The sequence below is a fragment of the Bombina bombina genome, chromosome 3, assembly GCF_027579735.1.
Source record: "Bombina bombina isolate aBomBom1 chromosome 3, aBomBom1.pri, whole genome shotgun sequence".
NCBI classification, from domain to species: Eukaryota; Metazoa; Chordata; class Amphibia; order Anura; family Bombinatoridae; genus Bombina; species Bombina bombina.
In genome coordinates this window covers 183,209,118-183,233,970 of record NC_069501.1, presented here as the reverse complement: position 1 = coordinate 183,233,970, position 24,853 = coordinate 183,209,118, and the positions used below count along the sequence as shown (strand labels likewise).

Genomic DNA, 24,853 nt, shown 5'->3' with positions numbered 1-24,853 from the left:
CACTAACACGACATGGCGTTACACCAAAATTGCAAAATGCGAAGAGCGATATTTTACATTCCTTTGTTCTTCACATAGATTTATTTTTTAAATTTTATTCTTAAATATTTTATATATATATATATATATATATATATATATATATATATATATATATATATATATATATATATATATGATAATGTTAATGTAAAAAATATATTTATGGCTATATATCTAAAGTAATAGAAATACAGGTATAGGTATTTATAGATATATATAGAAATATGTATTTACAATAAAAAATTACATTATCCTGTATGTGAAGAACATTGCAATACTAAATATGTAATGTAAATATACAGTAAAACACATATATACTTAAATACATCTCTACACACATATATACAGTATATACAGACATACACAAATTTAAACATGTTGATGTATGTACGTGTACAATGTAGCCCTTTGGAGTCAAACATCATGTCATATACCATATACCTTTTAACCCTTATAAAACATTTTTTTTAAAATTATATGATTTTTTTTTTTTATCAGATAGTGTTTATCTAGTGTAACTGTAATTTTGAATTAATTTATGTGGTGTTTATCCAACTTTTTTTTACTACACTACCCTTTACGTAAGCGTAAAATGTGATTGCGCTTTCGTGATCGCATTTACTTTCAACTTGTAATACTCACACTAACTCTGATGCGAACAAAAAAAACGATTTTGCTCGTGCACAACATTTAGCACGCCACTTGTATTCTAGCCCATTACTGGATGATCCTTATCTAAAAAACACTTTAGCATCAAAACTTAGGGTTCTATTTAGGCAAACTCCAACATTGAAAACAAAACTAGCACTGAGTAAAATTGTAAAAGATATATGTAAGATTTATTTAAATAAGACTTGGTAAATTATCTAAACAAACAGTTATCAATGGAGTATTCAAATGCTGCCAAAACTATGTGGTATGTGCAAATTTGTGGTTAATGATATTACCGCTTTTAAGTAATCTACTATAGGAATTGAATACCAGATTAAGAATTTTTTGATACAATGCACATGTGGGTCCAGTACATGGGTTGCACGTGCCCTAAAGTCAAAATATGATGGGGTGAGCACCATCAGAATATTAAGAAGATTCAAACATAATGTGCCAACACACTGTGCCCACTAATACAATGGTAAGTACCTGAACAATGAGTAACCATTGAACGGGTATCCATGTCTGCTAGACATGTTCAACGCTAAAAAATTTGTTTTGTTTCATTTTCATTAGTTAAATATATAATTTTGTTTCGGCAAATTAGTTTAGTTGAGGTTAAAAAAAAAATTGTTTTGGCAAATTAGTTATGTTAAATCATTTTTTTCGGTTCTGTACGTTTTTTTCGGATTAATTCTTTAATCATATGCATTATTCTGTTCGGAAGTTTAGAATAGAATAATGCATATAAATAAAGAATAGATCCGAAAAAATGAAAGAAATGATTTTAACTTAACATAAATAATATGCCGGTGATTGCCGAAACAAAATTATCTAAAACCGCTGCAGCCAGCCACATCGCCGCCACTAAATAAAGCTATTAACCCCTAAACCGCTGTCCCCCCCACATCTCCAACACTACCTAAACCTATTAACCCCTAAACCGCCGCTTCCCACATCGCTGACACTAAATAATCCTATTAACCCCCAAACAGTAGTTCTCGAACATCGCTGACACTAACTAAACCTATTAACCCCTAAACCGCAGTTCCTTGTCATCGCCGACACTAACTAAATCTATTGACCCTTAAACCGCAGTTGCCAAACATTGCCAACACTAACTAAAGCACTAAATAAACATATGAACCCCTAAATCGCTGTTCACAAACATCGCCAATACTAACTAAACCTATTAACCCCTAAACCGCAGTTTCCCGACATCGTCAACACTAACTAAACCTATTAACCTCTAAACCGCCATTCCCAAACATCGCCAACACTAAAGTAACCTATTAACCCCTAAAGCGCAGTTCCCCAACATCACCGACACTAAAGGAAACACTAAATAAACCTATTAACCCCTAAGCAGCCCTTCCCAAACTATAATTTAAAAAAATAATAAAAACTAAAATTAAAAAAAAAAAAAAAACTACCATTACAAAAAATAACAAATAAAATTATCCAATTTTTTTTTAATTATTCCTATTCTAATACCCTGTTTTTTTTGCTTTTTTTTTCTCTTGTGAGCTGCTGGTGCAATGCTGAATACGGAGAGCGTGCAGCAAGGTCTTGCGGACCAATAAGGACATTTGTATGAGCATTGCCCTTAAAAGGGCATTTAGCTCTTTTTTGTCCCATTAAAAAAAAAAACCCTAATCTAAAAAACAAAACAAAAAAACACCCCAAAAATAAAAAAATCACATTTCAAAAAATAACAAACAAAATTATCCAAAATAATAAAAATTAAACCTATTCTTATACCCCATTTAAAAAAAACCACCCCAAAATAAAAAAACCCTAATCTATAATAAACTACTAATAGCCCTTAAAAGGGCCTTTTGTAGGGCATTGCCCTAAAGTTAACAGCTTTTTTGCTAAAAAATTACAACAAACACCCCCTAACATTACAAACCCCCACCCCCCCAAAACCCCCAAAATAAATAAAACCTAACTAAAACAAAACTAATCTACCCATTGCCCTGAAAAAGTGCATTTGTGGGGGCATTTCCATTTTAAAAGGCATTCAGCTCTTTTACTGCCCTTAAAAAGGCATTCAGCTCTTTTATGGCCCACTAAAATAAAAAAAGCCCAAATCTAAAAAAAAAAAACACCCCAAAAAAGCAAAAATAAACCCTAACACTAACCCCAAAATCGGTACTCACAGTTGCTGAAGTCCGGCGAAAGATCTTCATCCCAGTGGCAAAGTATCTTAATCCAGGCAGCTCCATCTTCATCTATCGCGGGACTGGCATCTTCTTCATCCCTGCGGAGGTGGAGAGGTCGATGCGTGGAGGCGGAGGTCCATCGGTCCGATGTGGAGGTCCTCTTCATGTGATCGTCCGCCACACACTGAGGATTCAATGCAAGGTACCCCTTTTATATTGGGGTACCATTGCATTCCTATTGGCTGAAAAATTTAAATCAGCCAATAAGGATCAGACCTGCTTAAATCCTTTTGGCTGATTTGAACAGCCAATAGGATTTAAGCAGCTCTCATTCCTATTGGCTGATTCAAAAAATACTGCGGCGCAGGGCATAATGACCAGCGTTGTACAGGGTACGGCGCTGGTCGTTAAGGGGTTAATTGGCTAGCGCTTGCCAATGTTATATATACAGAGGGCTTAAAATTCAGACTTGTCCAATGTCCAGGGTGTTGCCTGGTAAGTCTTAGGGGCCCCCTGATGCCTCTGTTTCCGTGCAAGCCTTCAGGCTTGCTGGAAACAGCAGTTATGAAGCAGTGGTCTTAAGACAGCTGCTCAATAACTGGTCCGCTGCCTCTGAGGCTGTGATCTGCAATCCGCCTGATCCTATACGATTGGGTTGATTGACACCCCTGCTTGGCCAAAATCTTCAGGGGCTAGCATTGCACAAGCAGTTCACCAGAACTGCTTGTGCAATGTTAAATGCTGACAGCATATGCTGTATGCATTCAGTGATCATTTAGGACAGACAATGATCAGCCCCTTAGCCTCCTTTTTTCCCCTTAGTCTGCTTTTCTGGTTGCCTTTAACACACTTTATGCTTAATGGACTTTATAAAATTGCACTGACATTCTAGTGTGTTATACCATTAGCAAGATAGCCATGTTAAACTTAGCTAATTGTGTGTATATATATATATATATATATATATATATATATATATATATATATATATATATATATATAATACAGTTATATTGATTCCTGGTAGTTAGTTAGGTTATCTAAGACAATCAAGTTAGTAGTTTCCGTTTTGTTTTTAACAAAAACAAAGCCCAAAAGTCCATCCTTGTATTGAAAACCAAGATATTGAAGAGTTGTGTGTGTGATACTGGTGAGATCATTTTCTTCAGGCTGTAACAACACAGAATTTTCAACTGCTCATTTTGCAAGAACACAAGGACATTGTGAACTCCACAGGCAAGGAATTATCCCTGGATATCCGGCTGGGTCCATTCAGTTTGCTGGGTAACTGTGAGGTTCCAGTCTGCTTCCTTGCACCCTAAGGTGCAATTTGTGTGTGAGAATATTTCTTATAATCCTATCTCCACCCGGGTTTTGTGGTATTAGGACATTGGGCGCCTCTGTGTTCTTTTTTAGACCTATCATTTTCATCGGGATCCTGACCCTCCTATGACAAAGAGCTGACCATTGCACTCCTTTAGAGCTAATTCCATTCAATGGAGTTTTATTTTTCAGCCAAAGGATTAATTCCTTTACCTGATTTATTATGTTGATTGTTTTATATTGCTGATATCTATATTCTTGTCTAAGACAATTAGCCAAAGTTTCACTATGATAGCATCTTTTATTTCTCTATTTAATCTATATTTTCAACCTTAAAAATAACGGCCATGTTGGTAAAATACCACCTGGGTTGCAACAGGCCTGGCCATTGGGCAGGGTGAGAGGGGCACCCATCATGGGACCTGAGATTTGGGGGTCCCACCCCAGTGTGAGGGTATGAACAGGGCCGGATTTACATCTAAGGTGCCTGTAGGCACAAAAACCTACCCCCCCCCCCCCCCCAAAAAAAAAAAAGTGGAAAAAATGAGGACTTTTTTTATTTATATTTAGGACAACTAAAAATAAATATTATATGTAAAATTACATTTTCCCTTTTATGGAGATACACAAATAAACACACCAATTGCAATATTTGTTGTAATGGAAGCTACACCAAAAATCAATATTCACTTGACTGAAATGGCCATACAATTTGTATTATGTATAACAAAAACAAATCATGTTAAACTTTTAATGCAAAATATTCTAAAGAAAACCCTATTTAAAGGGACATAAAATGTGACAGTTTGCTGAGCATTTTAATATTGCACTAGTGCTTGCACAGAAGTGTGTTAGCCTCTTGCAAAAGAGTTAAACACATAGTCAATGTCAGTTCTGAGACAGCAATACACATCTGTGCAGACCCAGATGGGCTCATAGGACATGTTTATTGACAAGCCATTAGTGTATTGCTTTTCTGGAGATGACTTTGACCATGTGCTTAACATTTTGTTGGAGTTAAACACAGTTTTGTGTAAACAATAGCCATATTAAAACTAGCAGCATGCAAGCTCATCAACAACCTGTGCAGCCAGTGGAAGAAAACATAAAATGTAGGTATTTTTTCCACTACATGAAAAAAATCTTGGGAACTCTGATATTTTTGGTACAAATACACACAGATGTTACATTTATTTTGTTCTGAAATATAAATATAATATGATGTTGCTCTCAAAGGAAAACATGGAATGTTGTAGATTATATGTAATCCAAATGTGTTTAAAATTAGAAATTCAGAGGGGGGCGGAGCCAACTACGGAGCAGTGAGGACGCATAGAGCTAGAGCTCCCCTGCTACCCTTGCCCAAAACATAGATTTAAATAACAAATAACCCCTCGAACTCTACCCAATTGGCACATTATACCCTTTATAGCCCCTATATCTTATTCTACGACATTTCCCTGAGACCGGGACTTTCTCTACACCAGATAGCACCGGACCTATTCGCCTGACAACACAGCGAGACCGGAATCAGCCTAGCTCTGTTATTCCCTATCCCACTCTCTCACCGACATCAGATGGCAGTCCGGTCACCCCTCAGACCCTTCTGACGCTGCACTATCACCACGGAACAGCTCAGACAGAGCGCTGTAAAAGCCTGCGAATGGCGGCCATCTTCCTCAGACCTCCGTACATACAAGCTTAAGTTATAAGGGGCCTCTGAAATACTTGCGCTAACGCGCACAACTACCTCCTCTAGCCCTGTATGTCTTGCAGTGAGCAGTGAGTCTTGCGGTCTCCCTCCTTGCAGCCTGACCCGAAGCCCAAGAGCTGGATTGAAAAGCGATCAGGCACATTTCAGATCTACACCGGGGATGACTTCCCACATGGGTCTGCGTCCGCCACGCCAACACTACAGCTTTTAAGGAATCCCTGACTCCGGCCCAGCAGAAGTGAGTACACTGTGTTAACCTACTGACTTAGGGGGCAGAACTGTACATATAACTCTCTCTGTGTATTATGCTCATCCCCTTCTCCCTGTAAAGTAGTGATGTTTTTTATGCCATAGCTCACTCCATCTGGGGACTACACAACGCTGCAGCAGCATCTAGCTGTTTATACTTCTCCCTAACACAGTTTGCTGATCTGGTGACCTACAACCCTAATACATAGGGGTGACAGCTGCAATCACAGGCCCCTTCAGATCCTTTGCAGTCTCCTGCTCATCTCTACACCCACCTTAATTTACAGAGGCTGTATAACTTACAAGTCACTTGATATCTCTACAAGGTATTATTATTTCAAGAAAGTGTTTTTGCTGAAACCCTCCATAAGCAACCTAAAAGCTGCACCTTTTGTCCTCCTAGACGTCCCCCTCTCCCCCCCTTTCCCGCGTCCACACCTGGGGCGCGGGTCATATCCTCACTCCTTTTACCGGTCTCACCCAGAGGTGGTAAATTCCCAGGAGAGGGGGAGTTGCTCATCTATACTGCAGATTTGGAGCGGATTACGGTACTTTCTTATTTATACTTTTGCATAAGAGAATGATGGGCTAGGGCACCTGGCTTGGGGGCGGCGGGGGTGGCCTCCCCCCGAATTTCATCAATCACTGGTTCAGCGACCTCAAGCCCATATCATTAAACACTAATCTTTGAATAATCTGAGCATCACTTGCCTATAATATGGCGCAGTCTATAAAGAGAAAACCAAAGCACCAGGAAAATCCCAAGAGGACTCTTACTGACCATTTCCACAGTAAAAACCTCTCAGACCCTGATCTTTCGGGGGAAGACTCCAGAGATTCAACAGCTCTAGTGGCGGATAATCCTCGATCTGAGATACCTCGCAAAGATAAAACAACACTATCTCAGTCAACCTTTTTAGAGTCTATTAGAATCTTGACTGATAAGATGGACACTCACTATTCATCCCTAAGACAAGAACTTCGCCAATCAGTGGGCGAACTGAAGAGAGAGATTTCTTCCTTGGGAGAGAGAACTGAAATCCTTGAGAGAAAACATGAGGATCTCGCAACCGACCACGCCAACCTTCTGGCTTACTCTCAATCATTGGCAGAACAAATGTCAGACCTTGAATCCAAACTAGCGGATAATGAAGATAGGTCCCGCCGCAACAATCTCAGGATCCGCGGCATTCCAGAAGATGTATCGGCATCAGACCTCCAAAAATATCTGATCGCACTCTTCAAGGTTCTCCTGGATTCCTCTACAGATCATGATCTCTTGATGGACAGAGCTCACAGGTCCACACGCCCCCGCAACTCTGTATTCGATACCCCCAGAGACGTAATTGTACGTCTACATTATTATACCACTAAGGAAAAGATCATGCGAGCCTCCTTCACTAACAAACCCCTCAAAGAACCTTATAACAAATTACAGATTTTTCCCGACTCTATATACACTGAACAAGAGGAGGACTTTCCAACAGTTCACCCTGGCCCTCAGACAAAACAAAATCAAATATAGATGGGGATTTCCTGTTAAGCTGCATGTACAGTATCAAGACTCCTCCCATACAATCTCCTCTATAGAACAGGGTATGAAACTCCTCACTACTTGGGAACTCACTCGCCCCCCTGGTCTTCCTCCCAGGAAAAAGGGAAAAACAGATGATCTGAACCCCTCAGCTGAAGAGTGGCATTCCAGGACCTCTACTCCACCGCCTCAAGCCCCAGATCTTTCCTGATGTTCTCCTCAGAGCTACTCGCCACACTTATAGCCCTCTCTCTGGTACTTTGAGAGAACTTTTCTTCTAGAAACCTTTCTAGATTGCTCCTCGGGAGATGCCCCGAATGGGGGAGTGCACACACGGGTACACATCTTACTCTTCTTTCACTCCCCCATACTTGACCTCCACAGTAGGACCTCTGCTATGGACATCCAACGGACAGGTAAGCCTAGAGCCCACATACGGGTACACACCTTACCCTATTTTTGGCTCACGGCTTCTTACTTACTTACATTGCTAAGTTAAATGTTTATTATGGCAAACTTATAAATCACGAGTTTAATTTTGTTTGTGGAATGTCCTAAATGTTACTTACTCTGCTTGTTTTTACCAACATACCCATATTACTTGAGAAGTTTTTTCTTAGAACTTATGTGCTAGATTAGATGCCCAGATATACTAATATTCTTTAATCTGGATGAGGGAGTGTACACACGGGTACACATCTTACTCTTCTCTCACTCCCTCATTCTGGATTTCCTTTGTCAGACCTTTGCCATGGACATCCAGCGGACAGACAAGCCTGGAGCCCACATACGGGTACACACCTTACTCAATCTTTGTCTCCTGGCTCCTTACCTGCATTGCTAGGATGAAGGTTTACTGTGACAAACTTATAGAATACGAGCTTAATACTGTTTTGTTGAATGTCCTAACTGTTATTTACTTTATTGGTTTTCATAGTCAAGACACTGCATTCAATCAATGTTTGTCCTACAGGAAATATTGAGATTAATGTATACAGGACTGATGCAGGCATTATTTCTTTACTGTTATGTACCTCATTACACCCTCTTCCTCTTAACCATAACCACTCTGCACAGAGGTCCTAGTCAGTTTCTCTCTTAACGTTATCCTCTCCTTATTGACCTTCCTCACCAATACACCCATATCACCTAAGAAGTTTAGTTTGAGCTTATGCTCTAGATTAGATCTCAAGACCTACGAGACTATATTTACTACTTGTTACATGTTACCAATATCACCCTTTAAACTTCTTTCTCTACGTACACACCTTTTTTGATACCTTCATTTATCGCTAGTCCCTACATAAACAGTCACTCATCCAGCCATCAACACTATACATACTACTATCCTCTGCTGAACCACTCCATCCACTTATCCATTCAGAACCGGGGGGCTCTCCCCCCGCCGCCTCTCTGGCTTTCCACACCTCTCTATTATATTCTATTCACACACCGTCACTATTCTTATCTTCCTTTTCAGGATTACGTCTCTTCTTTTCATCTTCCCCTATCTGCCTTCCGGCACTACTATCAGCTCTATTACATACCCTCATCCCACCCCCCCTGCTTCGAACTGACCCCTTCACTTCTCTTTACACTAATCCCTCACTGAACATATACTCAAGGCTCCGCCCCCCCATCCCGCCCCCCTCCCTCAACCTTATACCCTCGCTCTCCTATTTACATTTACTCAACTCACAGTTTCTAATATATCTCCGCTCTCCTTACCTATCCATACCCTTCTCCTTTCTTTTAAACAAAGCGGCTCTAGCCCGCTGTCTCCCTTCCCCTGGAAATATACTCTAGAAAGTGAAACTCAGTCTAGCTTCCTCTCTTCATAATTGGTACTCATATACTCTCTTTGGACTTCATTCCCTTCCTTTTTTTTTTTTTTTTTTTTTTTTCCTATACCCCCACCCCCCAACCACAGAACACAGTCGCACCATGAAAGACCTACACTTCTTAACTCTAAATGCTCAGGGATTAAATTCCCCTACCAAACGCAGCCTCCTCATTAATTATTTGCGCAAAAACCGTATAGACGTTGCCTTTATTCAGGAGACACACTGGACTCCCGAGTGTAGTAAGCGGTACACCTCCAAACATTACCCAACACTTCTTACCGCCACATTCCCATCAAAATCTAGAGGGGTCTCCATCTACATAGGCAAAAATGTTACTTATGATCAGATACATATTGAATCAGACCCCCAAGCACGCTACATTATTGCTGTCTGTAGAATAAATACTCACCTAGTGACCCTCTTTAACATATACGCGCCAAATAGTAAACAAGTTACCTTCCTCAGAACTCTACTTAAGTCTGTAGCCTCTATACAACAGGGAGACCTCATATTGGGAGGTGACTTCAATCTCATATGGGACACTTACATGGACAGACAGGGACCCCCACTCTCCAGAAATGATAGAGCCACTCCTATCCTCAGCTTTCCAATCACTAATGGCACTACATGGCTTATATGACACTTGGCGCGCCCTACACCCACAAGATAAGGAATTCACTTTCTACTCTTTCCCTCATAAATCTCACACGCGCATAGATTACTTTTTTGTACATGCTAAATTCCTTGATGAGATCCACTCTACGACCATTTCCCCCCATCTCGTGGTCTGACCATGACTCACTTCATATGCACATAGGCCCACATACCCGCCCACCCCCTTCTACATGGCGCTTACAGGACTGGACTCTTACGGACCCGCACCTTAAGACTGTCCTACAGAATATAATCACAGATTACATCTCCCTTAACGACAATAATCAGACCTCAGCCCAAAACCGGTGGGCTGCCCTGAAGGCAGTGGTGAGGGGCCATCTTATTCAATTTGAATGGGAGGCGCGTGCAAAAAGCAAGGCCACCTTGTCCTCTCTCAATATCCAGCTTCGCCATCTAAGAGCAGACATTTTCTCACACATACTCTCCGTCTATCAATGACAAAATCTCAGAAACAACAAAACAAATCCAAACTCTTGAACTTAAAAAAACCCAATCCATGTTAGAGAAGTATAAAAGAATTCATTACCATTTTGGTAACAAAGCCACCACACTTCTAGCCAACAAACTTAAAAATCGCACAGCTCAAGCCAGAATCATGTCTATACGAACCCCTTTAGGGACTCAGGTCACTGCCCCTCGCGAAATTGGCAATGCCTTTCAACAATACTACTCCGACCTTTATAACATTGAATCCACTTCAGAATCTCCGACCTGTCCAGTCCAGCATATTTCTCAGTTCCTCAGAACCCTTGACCTCCCCTCATTACCACCCGAGGACCTCTCTCCTCTGGTCTCTCCGTTTACACACACAGGATATCTCAAAAATTATACGCAATTTAAAATTGGGAAAAGCACCTGGCCCAGACGGCTTCACAGTTAGGTTTTACAAAACTTTCCTGCCTCAGATCGCTCCTCTCCTCACTAAGTTCTTCCAGGAGATATTCTCAGGAACCCCTTTTGCGGCGGAATTCCTAGAAGCTGTTATAGTTACCATTTTAAAACCTGGTAAACCACCTGATCTCTGCAGCAGCTATCGGCCGATCTCACTGATTAACACAGATACAAAAATATATGCCAAGCTCCTTGCTAATAGAGCTGCAAGAGTGATCCCCTCCCTTGTAGCGAGAGACCAGGTTGGATTTATCCCGAACAGAGAGGGCGTTGACGCAACCAGGCGAATCTTAGATGTCCTCCATCTTGCAGATTGTCGAAATATCCCCTTCCTGGCCCTGTCATTAGACGCAGAAAAAGCGTTTGACAGGGTCAGGTGGGAGTTTTTGTGGGAGGCCATGTCCGCTTTTGGCTTCCCTCCCTCTTTTATAGGTGCTGTCCAAACCCTTTATGATCGTCCAACAGCCATTGTTCGCGGGGCAGGGTTCCAGTCCCCCAAATTCACCATCGCAAATGGTACTAGACAGGGCTGTCCCCTCTCCCCATTACTGTTTGCCCTCACCATAGAACCCCTAGCTCAATCTATCAGAATGGACCCTCAGACTACAGGATTGGCCATAGGATCGCATGTCCATAAAATTTCCCTCTATGCGGATGACATCACTCTTTTCCTCACCTCACCAGACACTTCTCTCCCTGCAGTCTTCGCTATTCTTGAGAAGTTCGGTTCACTATGTTTCTATAAACTCAATGTAACCAAAACCGAGGCTCTCCCCTTAAACATTTCCCCACAAATTCTTTCCTCGCTACAGTCCACTTATCATTTTCAATGGAAATCTTCCTCGCTTAAGATCTTAGGAGTCCATCTTAGCCCTGACCCTCTGACCACCATAACCCAGAATTATACAGATAGACTCCCGGAGTTTGGGAAACTTCTTGATTCATGGGAGTTCCAGGAGATCTCTTGGACGGGCCGCATTGCTGCGGTAAAGATGTCCTTTCTTCCTAAACTTACTTATCTTTTTAGGTCTATCCCCTACAACATTCCGAGAGCACTTCTTAACAGATTCCAAAGTCTAATCACTTCATATGTTTGGAGAGACCGTCGACCCAGGACATCAGGTCGCACACTTGAAAAACCGACCTTACAGGGAGGCCTTGCTCTTCCGAATGTGATCTCATATTACAATGCCGCAAGACTCTCACACATCCTTCGTTGGAATGATCCGGAGAGAAATCTTGCTTGGTATTCTCTAGAATCATCACTACTGCCTCCGGGTATAACCCTCTCGGACATAATCTGGATTCCCCCCCATCATAGACGATATGTAGACAACCTACACCCTATCTTTGGACACTCCCTGCAATTTTGGGATCAGATCAGACATCACCCAGACATATCCCCTCATCCCTCCCCCGCCATGACAATCCCTGCTGCTCTCTACTGCCTCCCAGACTCCCACCATGACCTATGGCCACAGGCGCACACATTACAGGTCTCTGACCTCTATGAGGAAGACACTTGGCTCTCACACCCAGCAATGTGCATTAAATTTCGACTCTCACCCAGGCTCTATTTTGAGGGTTTCCGCCTGAGTACCCGCTTACGTACATGGGGTTTTCCCAAACAAACACTACGTCCATTAACTGTTTGGGAGAGGGCATGGCGGGGAGCTCATGCTCTCCGGCATCTCCTGTCCCTCCATTACAATATACTTATTAATCCGACCCCCTCGCACAAAATCTCACAACATCAAGCCTGGGAAAGAGAAATTGGTCTCACTTTCACTATAGAGCACTGGCACGCCAGAATCAAAATAACCAAAAAGATCCTCCATTGTGCCACACTTTGGGAACTACATTATAAGATCCTGGTCCGCTGGCACCTGGTGCCAACCGTCCTACACAAGATCTATCACTCACAATCCCCAGAGTGCTGGAGAGGATGTAAGATGCTAGGCTCCCCACTCCACATATGGTGGACATGCCCAGTAATCCAGCCATTATGGCAGAAAGTGTTTGCACTTCTCAGGGCACTCGGTCTTACCCCTCCATTCACCCCGGAAGTCACCCTCTTACACATGCAGATGCCCAATCTCACTCCCTCCGGGGAAGCTCTCACGATATATCTCCTCATGGCCACAAAACTAACCCTGGCTAGGGCCTGGAGGGAAGAGAGGCCGCCAACCCTCTCCCAAGTAATCGCTTGTACACATTACATCGGCCAAATGGAACAATACTCGTTTAGAGTACTTGACAACACTAGTACTTATCATGAAATTTGGCTGCCATGGATCACGAGGTTCCCTAACTGGTCCACAAACCCTCAGACATATTAATCATCCTCCACTCCCTCATACCTTTCTTCCCCCCCCCTTTTTTTCTCTCTTCTTTTCTTTCCCTTTTTCTTTCTCACCTTTCTTTTCTGCCTTACACAAATTTAAGCGTCCCTGATCTTAACGAAATTAAGTACCAAAATTACCTTAAACTACAGACTCAACATCAAAATCCACATATACAACACGTCCTTATCAGAAAAGAGACCCATTTAATGCATAGACCTGCTTTCACTCTCATTTTCATCCATCATTACCTCTCTCAGTGTAATACCAGGACTCTATTAAGAATTGGGAATTAGGTTCAAGTTCCACTCAGTCTCACAAAATAGCGGAATTAATAAAATAATCCCTGTTCTGCTCATAGACTGAGGGCCCAAAAGGGAATAGCAGCAATGTGTTGCAGAGATTGCAAACTGTCTCTTTAAATATTGGTGCTTTGAGCTGTAACCACTCCAAATAGCAAGGTATAACAAACACTCCCAGTGTAGCAAAGTTATCAACAGACAGGATAAAATAAATCAATCACACTCAATATTGCAGATTATTTGTATTCCAGTTAATATGGATATCAGAAACAATGGTGCAGTCTCTTTATAAACAGATGCAGCAAGTTCAGGATTAATTACAGGAATGTCTAGAGAATGCAGGCAATATATAAATCAAGTCTTGCAAGGCAAATGTGCAGAGTTTTAGAAAGCAAGTTTAAAGTAATCTCACCCCAGGAGTTGCAGTTCGTTTGGCAGCTACAGTGTGATGAGAGACAGAGAGAGGTGCTGTGAAATCCGTTTCTGTGTAACAGCTTGCAGACTGAGTCAGGAAGTGCTGGAGAGCAGGAGGAGGTGCCAGTAAGGAAGGTAAGACTTACAATTCCAGCAGGATATCCAGGAATTTGCCTGTGAAAGGAGAGGTAAAGTTTACCTTAACAGAAGCTCTTACTTCAGACTGCCAGGGCAGAGAGAGCTTAATGCTGCAGCAGTAGTTGTTTTCCAGGTTATAGCTGACAAAGGAGAGATGGTAAATTAAGTGGAGGCTTAGCTGAACTACTTAGACAGTAGTTAATGTGATCCAGGTATCAGAAGACAATACTAAGCAAAGAGAGGTTGGGGGAGGAGACTTTTATAGGGTTCAGATACAGGATTTAAAGGGATATACATGACAGAACCCCCCCTGCAAGGAGCCACTCTGGGGCTCAGGGTCTGGGACGATCGGGGTTCCTGCGGTGAAATAAAGAAACCATTCGAGGAGCAGAGAGGTTGGAAGATGGCTCCCAGGAATCCTCCTCATGAGAATAACCCTTCCAATGAATAAGATACTGCAGAGTGTCACCATGATATCTGGAATCCAAAATGGAATGAATTTCATACTCAGGTTCAATGGTATAAGTAGGTGTGAAAGCTGAACCAGTAACTGGAGGCTTGTCAGAAGTATAAGGTTTGAGAAGGGATACATGGAATGAAGGATGTATCGGTAGAGTTTCAGGCAAATCCAAAATTACAGAATTAGGATTAATAATTTTAACAATAGAAAAAAGACCAATATAGAGGGCTCCGAGTTTTCTTGAAGGATACTTGAGTCTTAAATGTTTAGTGGAAAGCCAAACAAAATCACCCACCTGATAAGATGGAGAGACACGCCTTCGTAGATCATAATAAACCTTTTGGTGGGCTTGAGCGGTCTTGAGATTGTCTTGAATCACAGTAAAATGTTGAGCTAGTTCATTCAACATGTCATTAACCAATGGGGAAGTACTCTCTTCTCTGGGATATAGATGAAATCGGGGATGAAAACTATAATTAGCGTAGAATGGGGACATCTTAGTTGATGAATTTAATGTATTGTTGAAAGCGAATTCAGCCGTGGGTAAAAGAGAAAACCAATTATCTTGTAGTTGAGTGCAATAGCACCTTAAATACTGTTCGAGAGTCTGATTTGTTCTCTCGGTCTGGCCGTTTGTCTGGGGATGATAGGAAGTGCTGAGCCGAGGTTGAATTTTTAGAATGTGGCAAAGCTGGGTCCAGAACTTGGAGGTAAATTGCGAACCCCTATCTGAAGTGATGGTATCCGGAAGACCATGTAATCTGACAATATGTGTGAGAAAAAGTTGAGCAGTTTCTGAAGCAGTGGGTAGCGAATGTGATGGGAGAAAATGTGCCATCTTTGTAAATAAGTCCACTACAACCATTATACAACTATGGTTGTTTGACGGAGGTAATTCTACAATGAAATCCATTGCAATGTCCTTCCATGGTTTATTTGGTATGGGTAGAGGCATGAGGAAACCATAAGGATGTGCTCTGTCGTTTTTGACTTTGGCACATGTATCACAGGACTTAATGAAGTTAGTAACATCAGAATTCATAGCAGGCCACCAGAAGTCTTGTCTAAGTAACTCAATTGTTTTATGTATACCAGGATGTCCAGATACAATTGAGTTATGTGTTGAATTGAGTATTTCAGTACGAAGTTGTAAAGGTACATATACCTTTCCTTGGTGATAATATAGGTCATCTTTACCTTTCTCAAGGATGCTAGTAGGCAGATCTTGATCTTGTTGTTGGGCTAGTCTTAACTGAGTTGAAGAATCGATACTTAAAGCGATGAACCTCTCTTGAGGTATTACGGTTGACTCGGGAACAGCAAAGGTGGGTCTTGGATCTTTCCTCGACAGAGAATCGGCCTTTCCATTTTTACTTCCAGGACGGAATGTGATATTATAATCAAACCTGGAGAAGAACAAATTCCATCTAATCTGGCGTGCAGACAAGGTCTTATTAGTTTTTAGATACTCTAGGTTTTTGTGGTCCGTGTAAATTAGTATAGGATATTTGGTGCCCTCAAGTAGGTGTCTCCAAAATTCTAGTGAGCTCTTAATTGCCAAGAGCTCTTTCTCACCAATCGGATAGTTGACTTCAGAACTGGTCATAATTCTTGAGAAAAATCCAACTGGGTGAAGAGGATCTTTAGGAGACATGCGTTGGGACAAAATAGCTCCCAAGGCATAATCTGACGCGTCCACTTCTAAGACATATTGTAATTGGGGATCAGGAAATTTAAGGATAGGTGCTGTAGTAAAAGCTTTCTTTAATTTATTAAATGCTGTATTAGCCTGTGATGTCCATAAAAATGGAGTATGGGAACCTGTGAGAGCAGTTAAGGGTTTAGCTATTAGAGAGAAATTTTTTATGAATTTTCTATAAAAGTTCGAAAATCCAATAAAACACTGTACATCTTTCTTATTTTTGGGAATGGGCCATGATGCTATAGCCTCTACCTTTTTATTCTCCATCTGTATGCCCTGAGGAGATATATGGTATCCCAAGAAAGAGATAGTATCAGTATTAAAGATACATTTTTCTGGTTTGGCAAACAATGAGTTTTGTCTCAGTCGCTGTAACACAGTTCTAACATGTGATATGTGTTGGTCTAATGTTTTAGAGAAAATGAGTATGTCATCAAGGTACACAATCATATACACATCCAAGAGGTCACGAAACAAGTCATTGATGAAACTCTGAAATGTCGCTGGGGCATTACATAGCCCAAACGGCATGACCGTATACTCAAACAATCCATATCTTGTTCTAAACGCGGTCAGCCATTCATGTCCAGCTTTTACTCTTATTAAATTGTATGCCCCTCTTAGGTCAAGTTTTGTAAATATCGTAGCTGCCTGAAGTCGTTCTATTATTTCAGGTATGAGGGGTAGCGGGTATCTGTTTTTCTTGGTTCGTTTGTTCAGTTCCCTATAGTCAATTATAGGTCTTAAGGTGTCGTCTTTATTACGAACAAAAAACATACCTGCCCCAGCGGGTGACGTAGAGGGCCTAATAAAGCCCTTTCTTAGGTTATCATCAAGGTATTGTTTTAAATGTACTAGCTCTGGTTCTGACAGTGGATATATATGCCCATAAGGAATATCAGAACCTGGTAGGAGCTCTATTGGGCAGTCATATGTTCTATGAGGTGGTAACCTCTCTGCTTCTACTTTATCAAATACATCTGAGTAGTCAGAATAACAGTCAGGAATAAGATGTTGTTCTGACGTGGTCTGAAGAATATGTGTGGATGTAAAACAAGTGTTAGTGCAATACTCAGAAATAAAGTTTACCTCTGAAGTATTCCACACAATATGTGGTTCGTGTGTTTGTAACCACCGTAAGCCTAGTACAATAGGAAAAAGAGGAGAGGCTATAACATCAAAGGTAACATGTTCCCTATGACCTGAAATAGTGGTCATTAGAAGAGGTGTGGTATGGTGAGTGATTGGCCCAGATGAAATAAAAGAACCATCTATAACACGGATGGCAAGTGAATCACCTCTTTTTATTAATGGAATATCATACAACTCTGTGAAAGACTTATCTATTAAATTACCAAAAGTTCCAGAGTCAATAATTGCTTGGGTCTGTATTCTTTGGGTTTCCCACTGTAGAGTAACAGAGAGATTACAATGAGTATTAGAAAATGTGCTATTTGTACAGATAATATTACTAGAATTTCTCTTACCCTTCTGTTTAAGAAGACTTGGGCATTCTTTGACAGAATGTGTCTTTGCTGCACAATATAAACATAAATTGTTTATCCTTCTTCTATTTTTCTCTTCAGCAGAAAGTGGTCCTTTAGTAAAGGCCACTTCCATTGGTTCATCCAAACGTAGAGTGGGGTTTGGATAAGCAGATGTGGGAGGCCTTTTCCAAGTATGTTCTGTGGGAGCTTTTTCATGTCTGCGCTCTCTTAGACGGCGATCAATAGTAACCACTTGGGTCATAAGGTCATCCAGAGTGGTTGGCATAGAACCCCGGGCTAGTTCATCCTTTATTAGATCTGATAACCCTTGGCGAAACTGGAAAAATAGAGCTGCCTCATTCCAGAGGGTGTCAGGTGCCCATCTTTTAAAATCTGAAATGTAATCTTCAGCAGGGCGTTTGTTCTGTTTTAGAGCTTTAAGGGCTATCTCAGCGGTGCTCTGTTTGTTCTTGTCTTCATAGAGAAAAGACATTTTATCAAAGAACAACTGAAGTGAATCCAACACTGGATCATTGGTTTCGAAAAAATTAGTAGCCCAAGTTTTAGGTTCCCCTTTAAGATATGATATCACGGTAAGAACCTTGATACGATCAGTGGGATATGTTTTAGGTTTGAGTGAAAAATATAACACACAGGAGTTTTTAAACTCCCTGAAAAAGTTCCTATCACCTGTGAACCTTTCAGGGGGACAAACCTGAGGTTCAGGCTGAGTCTCAGATACTGAAGGTCTTTTATCAATATGATCTCTGATTACAGTACGTAAATATTGATTCTCAGATTGGATCTCTCTTATCCCCTGTATTAAGAGATCCATATTCTGAGTGAGAGCATTCACCTTATTTGTAAGGTCTGCTATTTCCATTATAATTCCTTTTATGGCTTAGTATTTTGTAATACCAGGACTCTATTAAGAATTGGGAATTAGGTTCAAGTTCCACTCAGTCTCATAAAATAGCGGAATTAATAAAATAATCCCTGTTCTGCTCATAGACTGAGGGCCCAAAAGGGAATAGCAGCAATGTGTTGCAGAGATTGCAAACTGTCTCTTTAAATATTGGTGCTTTGAGCTGTAACCACTCCAAATAGCAAGGTATAACAAACACTCCCAGTGTAGCAAAGTTATCAACAGACAGGATAAAATAAATCAATCACACTCAATATTGCAGATTATTTGTATTCCAGTTAATATGGATATCAGAAACAATGGTGCAGTCTCTTTATAAACAGATGCAGCAAGTTCAGGATTAATTACAGGAATGTCTAGAGAATGCAGGCAATATATAAATCAAGTCTTGCAAGGCAAATGTGCAGAGTTTTAGAAAACAAGTTTAAAGTAATCTCACCCCAGGAGTTGCAGTTCGTTTGGCAGCTACAGTGTGATGAGAGACAGAGAGAGGTGCTGTGAAATCCATTTCTGTGTAACAGCTTGCAGACTGAGTCAGGAAGTGCTGGAGAGCAGGAGGAGGTGCCAGTAAGGAAGGTAAGACTTACAATTCCAGCAGGATATCCAGGAATTTGCCTGTGAAAGGAGAGGTAAAGTTTACCTTAACAGAAGCTCTTACTTCAGACTGCCAGGGCAGAGAGAGCTTAATGCTGCAGCAGTAGTTGTTTTCCAGGTTATAGCTGACAAAGGAGAGATGGTAAATTAAGTGGAGGCTTAGCTGAACTACTTAGACAGTAGTTAATGTGATCCAGGTATCAGAAGACAATACTAAGCAAAGAGAGGTTGGGGGAGGAGACTTTTATAGGGTTCAGATACAGGATTTAAAGGGATATACATGACACTCAGCTTAAGAGTGCTTAATCTTTAAACCTCAAATGTATATCTCAATGACATATCTATGTTCCTTTAATTTTGTATTCGCAAGCAATATTGTTGTTCATTAAGTTGTCTCAATAAAAAAGTTTTTAAAAAAAAAAAAATTAGAAATTCAATTTACCACAATACAAAAATACCACACTTACTTGATAAAAGAACAGATTAACAATTTTTTATGTGATGTGTGTGTATGTATATATATATATATATATATATATATATATATATATATATATATATATATATATATATATATATATATATATAGTCACATACATATACATACATATACATACATACAAACAAATATGCCATGTGAGTGGTTTACACACATACACATTTTACAGCCTTACAGTCTACAAACTTTGTTGTCAAAGTGCCCTAAAGGCTGTAACATTTGTAAATCACAATTGGCAAATAGTAATAAAGAGCAGAGCAGCTAGTCCCACATAACCTCCACACCTCCAAGGCCTTTATAGAACAAAAACATTCATCCTGAAGCAGAATTTACCCCCCTGGCTATAAAAATGCCCTACAGCACATAACAAGTGATTACACTGCAACCCTATCTGGTAGCCAAGGGGTTAAAGTGCTCTGCTTGTTATGTTGTCATTCTAGGCAGCATTAGAAGCCTTGTACAGTCCTAACCTGTTGTTTTGAAGCTTTCATTCCTCAACAAAAAGTGTCTGCTACACATCAGCATGGAGCTTGGCTGTGTGAGACAACAGAAGTACATAAAATAAAAGTGAAACTAAACATGCCTGGCGAAAATGGGAGGGGTCTAGTTTTAATATTTGCCCCTCTCTCCTTCATGGCTCCCTCAACTGCTGTAACATATTCCCAATAAACACTCGACTCTGTAAGCACCTGGCAGCACAATTCTTACTAAAATTAATGCCCTCATTTTTTTTTATTACTGACAGGCAGGCGCCCCTCACTGCAAGGCGCCTGTAGGCACATGCCTACTGTGCCTAATGGGAAATCCGACCCTGGGTATGAAAGAGTGCAATGTTCATCTTGCATTTTCAAAGACATGTTTAATAAGAGGGCTGGGCTGAGGGGCCTCACAAATTTGTCAATGGGTAATGAGAGGAGGCTGACATGTTTGTTGTGAATATCAGTGATATTGCTTACACAGTGATTTTTTTTGTTACTACAGTTTTATGCAAGGCAAACAGCCAGCACTACACATTCTTTACACAATTTGTATGAAGATAAATATCATGGTTAGAGATAGCCTAGCTTTATTTGGTTATAATACATTTAGTGGATCAGCAGGTATAAAATCATAGCTATGTTACTTCTATATGTGCAGCAGAAAACAGGAGGCACTAAAAGAATAATTGTTTACATGGTAGTATTTTATTCTTCAATGCCACGTCTGTCACAATATATCTAAAGTGTTGCTTACCTACACAATGTACACAATGTGCTCATCATTCATAAAACATATTTATAATACTTTTAAATAAATGTTTTACAAAGAGCCTGAAGCTCAATCTCATAGGGGCATGCAACATTAAGTGAATCTGCCTCTTTTTTAGCTCTGCCCTTTTGTGTCTCCGCTCCGCTTTTGAGGAAAAGGTGGCAACCCTATGCATCGATGGACGCCGCCCTCAGAGCCACCATGCAATTTTTTTTTAAAATTAAAACACACAGGCTTTGAAAATACTAATATATATATATATATATATATATATATATATATATATATATATATATATATATATATATATATATATATATATATATATATATATATATATATTATTTATTTATTTATTTTAAATCCTCAGCTTTTTCACTTTTTTGTGAGTAGGGGGCACTTCAGGTTGTGATGTAAATCCGGCCCTGCCTATACAAGAGCTTCATGAGGATTAGTCCAACTCAATCATAAACTATCATAAACTATTAGATTAATGTGATAATATACTCTCTAGTGTCCTGTGGACTTACTGTTGAATATTATCGCCCTTTGGGTACCATTCTGAGGAGGGTGCCCCCTATTTGTATATTTACCTTAAAATATTTTTACGTTTATTTAATTTTCAAAACATTTACATGTACCAAATATATTAAAGTTTCACGTTTTGTTTTGCTGATGGTAGTATATTACAAAAATGATTCTATTTAAAATATCAATTTTGACCTTTCTGTGCTTCTTGAATATCAACCAATGGGTTATTTTTTTTATTAAGACAGTACAGTTGATTGGTGAGAAAGAAAAGTTGGATGACATTTGCAAAGTGTATAGATGCACCAGCTGGACCCATGTTTGGGAAGCCATCTTCAATGACAGCAACATTTTATATGGTATGAAATGCCGTGGAACAGTACGTGATTGATGCCTGAACTTTATCTATATAATGTGTACACACAATTACAAGGTTGAGGGAGATAATGCATCACATGTGAATTGTATAGATAATTATTTTGAACATGTTAAACAATTTCATAGTGGTCTCCCCAGGACCTATTTAATGTGCACCAAACTGATTTTACTGACCGTCCAGCAAAAAATATGAAACTACAATTGACTTTTACTATTTTGTATTTTATTTTTGGCACAGATTACTCTTGATTTGTTAAATTTTAAAATGTGCAAGCATTGGTAATAATTTAAATTCCTGAACATGTTAGACTTCATAATGCCAACTTACAGATACCCATTGCCTTGTAGAAAAAATAGTTATAGCAAGATTGGATTTTTTTGTTTGTTTGTCTGCTTTATACCCAGAGCCTTATGTCTCTTTGTGGACTGCATTTTTGTAGAATTGCTCCTCCTGTACCAGCCTTCACCTGGAAAACATAGAAATTGAAAGCTAACATGAGTATAAAGTGTTGACATGGGGTGGGCTCCTCATACTTTTTTCACATAGCATCAGTAGGCCTTAGACATGTTATTTTTATGTATCAATGCTTAGGTCTCTTTGGGAACTGTGGGAGAAGTGTCTCTTTTTGTAGCTTGATGATCTATGATGTGGATAAAAAAACAGGTAAGTTTGACATGTTGACGTGTGTATAAGGAACAGTTTTCCTACCTAGAATCATGGGATTGGCATTGTTCTTTGTTGGTGCTCACAAGATCTTTGAGAATGTGGTTTTGGTGACCTGTCCCTCTCTGATGTTTTGGAATCTGAAAGCCATGGAAGAGAGGTAATAATGTGTAAGTATGAGGTATTGGCATGGAAATATATCTTAGACCTTTCTCCTAGCATCACTGAAGCTTACCTTGTTTAATTTTTTAGTAGGTACTTTTTGGGCGACATGTCCCTCTATAATGTTTTTGAATCTGAAAAACATGGAAGAGAGGAAAGATTGTGTAATTATGACATTTTTAAGAGACATATGATACTGTAATATTTTTGGAGTGATCGTATGCATCTTCAGACTATAGATGTTTTATCTACAATTTTAGTTCAAAAACATATGTTACATGAGGATTCAATCAGACTCACAGGTAAGCAAAATACATTCTGAAAAAACTTTTCAGTGATCTAAATTGTTGTGGAAGTATTGGAGAAATATAGTTCTCATTTTCAGTTAAGAAACAATTTATATATATTTTTTTTATAAATAATTATATCCCTTTAATTAAAATTCTTATTACTGGTTTTCTGAATTTTAATACATAATAAAACATAAACCTGTTCTTTTTTTCGTGACAGTTTAAAAAGAATCTTAATGTAATTGTTGAAAAAGAATAGATAAACGGTGTGAGGCCATTCAGATGTAAATCAATTTATAAATGTATTTATATCCATCTTTAAATCCCCAATAGGTGAAAGTTAAAAAGGAATGCTGAATGTTTCAGATGAAATTATGCATGCCTTTTAAAAACCATGAAGTAAACAACGCATTCAGACAAAAGATAAAATGCTATAAAGTTTAACATATCCCCTTTGGGATATTATTTATACTGTATTGTTACACCTGACAGGTTCACTTATCGGCTAAGTTCATAAAAAACGCTCAACAGAAACAAAAATGTGTTTCATTAGCAAAAATGTAAAGTTTTCTTATTTTTATAAGTAATGAATAAAAACATTTATAAGCCTGTCACTACAATTTGCAATGCTTTATAAAATGATAACAAAACCCAGAAATATATATTACTAATAAAATAAATGCTTTCAAACTCAATCCGGACATAATTATAAATTGGTAGTGCTACATAAGTGTCCATGACTTGTCCACTGGGAAAATGGGAACAAATATTTATAAGTTTGAGCATGTCAGGAGCTGATTTTGGGGATAGGCAGGAAAATAGCCAATAAGTCAATCCCAGTGCAACTTTTTTGAAAATCTATCATTGAAAAGAGGAGCATCTCCTTTTTCAAATACGTGGTCACTCAGTAGTTATCATGGTATTAGTATCAAAATGTAAGACTGATTACTAATTATGCACAAACTGTGTGAAGACACTGAAATAATACTTTTATTTCAGCCAAAGATAAATCTATAGACACAAAACGCTCCATTACTTAAGGGGACAATCAAGACCATGAACTTACAAAACACCATGTAATTAGAAAACATTGTATTTTCTTGTTATAGAATAGCATATTAGCTAAATCTTAAAAATTTTTAAAAAAATTAACACCTTTTCTGCCATTGTGTTTCAATAGCCAAATTCCAACTACAACTTGCCTCATTTGAAGGAGCCAATCTGGGCTTAAAGGGATATGAAACCCTAATGTTTTACTTTCATGATTCAGATTCAGAACCATGGGTAGTGCTTGCTGATTGGCAGCTACATTTTGTCACCAATCAACAAGTGCTACCTAGGTTCTGAACAAAAAATGGGCAAGCTCCTAAGCTTACATTGCTGCTTTTCAAATAAAGATAACAAGATAATGAAGAAAAATTTATAATAGGGATGAATTAGAAAGTTGTTTACATTGCACACTCTATCTGTATCATGAAAGAAAACAATTTGGGGTTTCATATCCCTTTAAGTGTCCAGCTGACAAAGCTATAAACAGTCATACTGTTAGTATAAGGTACATTTTTGCAGTTCTTATCTGTTTAAGTTAGTTTAGGAATGACATGTAGCAAGGATAGTCTTGATAAATCTCCA

At 39.4% G+C, this 24,853-nt stretch overlaps 1 long non-coding RNA gene across 1 annotated transcript in view; it reads right to left on the bottom strand.

The window, feature by feature from the left end:
• Positions 1–22,523: 22,523 nt before the first annotated feature.
• The window catches only part of LOC128651543 (uncharacterized), a 66,735-nt gene continuing 64,405 nt past the window's right edge, over positions 22,524–24,853 (bottom strand). Inside the window, exons 2-4 of the long non-coding RNA XR_008401118.1 lie at positions 23,005–23,065; positions 22,815–22,909; positions 22,524–22,572 (exon numbers count right to left, since the gene is read on the bottom strand). This is a non-coding gene — a long non-coding RNA (uncharacterized LOC128651543). The remainder of the gene's footprint in view (positions 22,573–22,814; positions 22,910–23,004; positions 23,066–24,853) is intronic.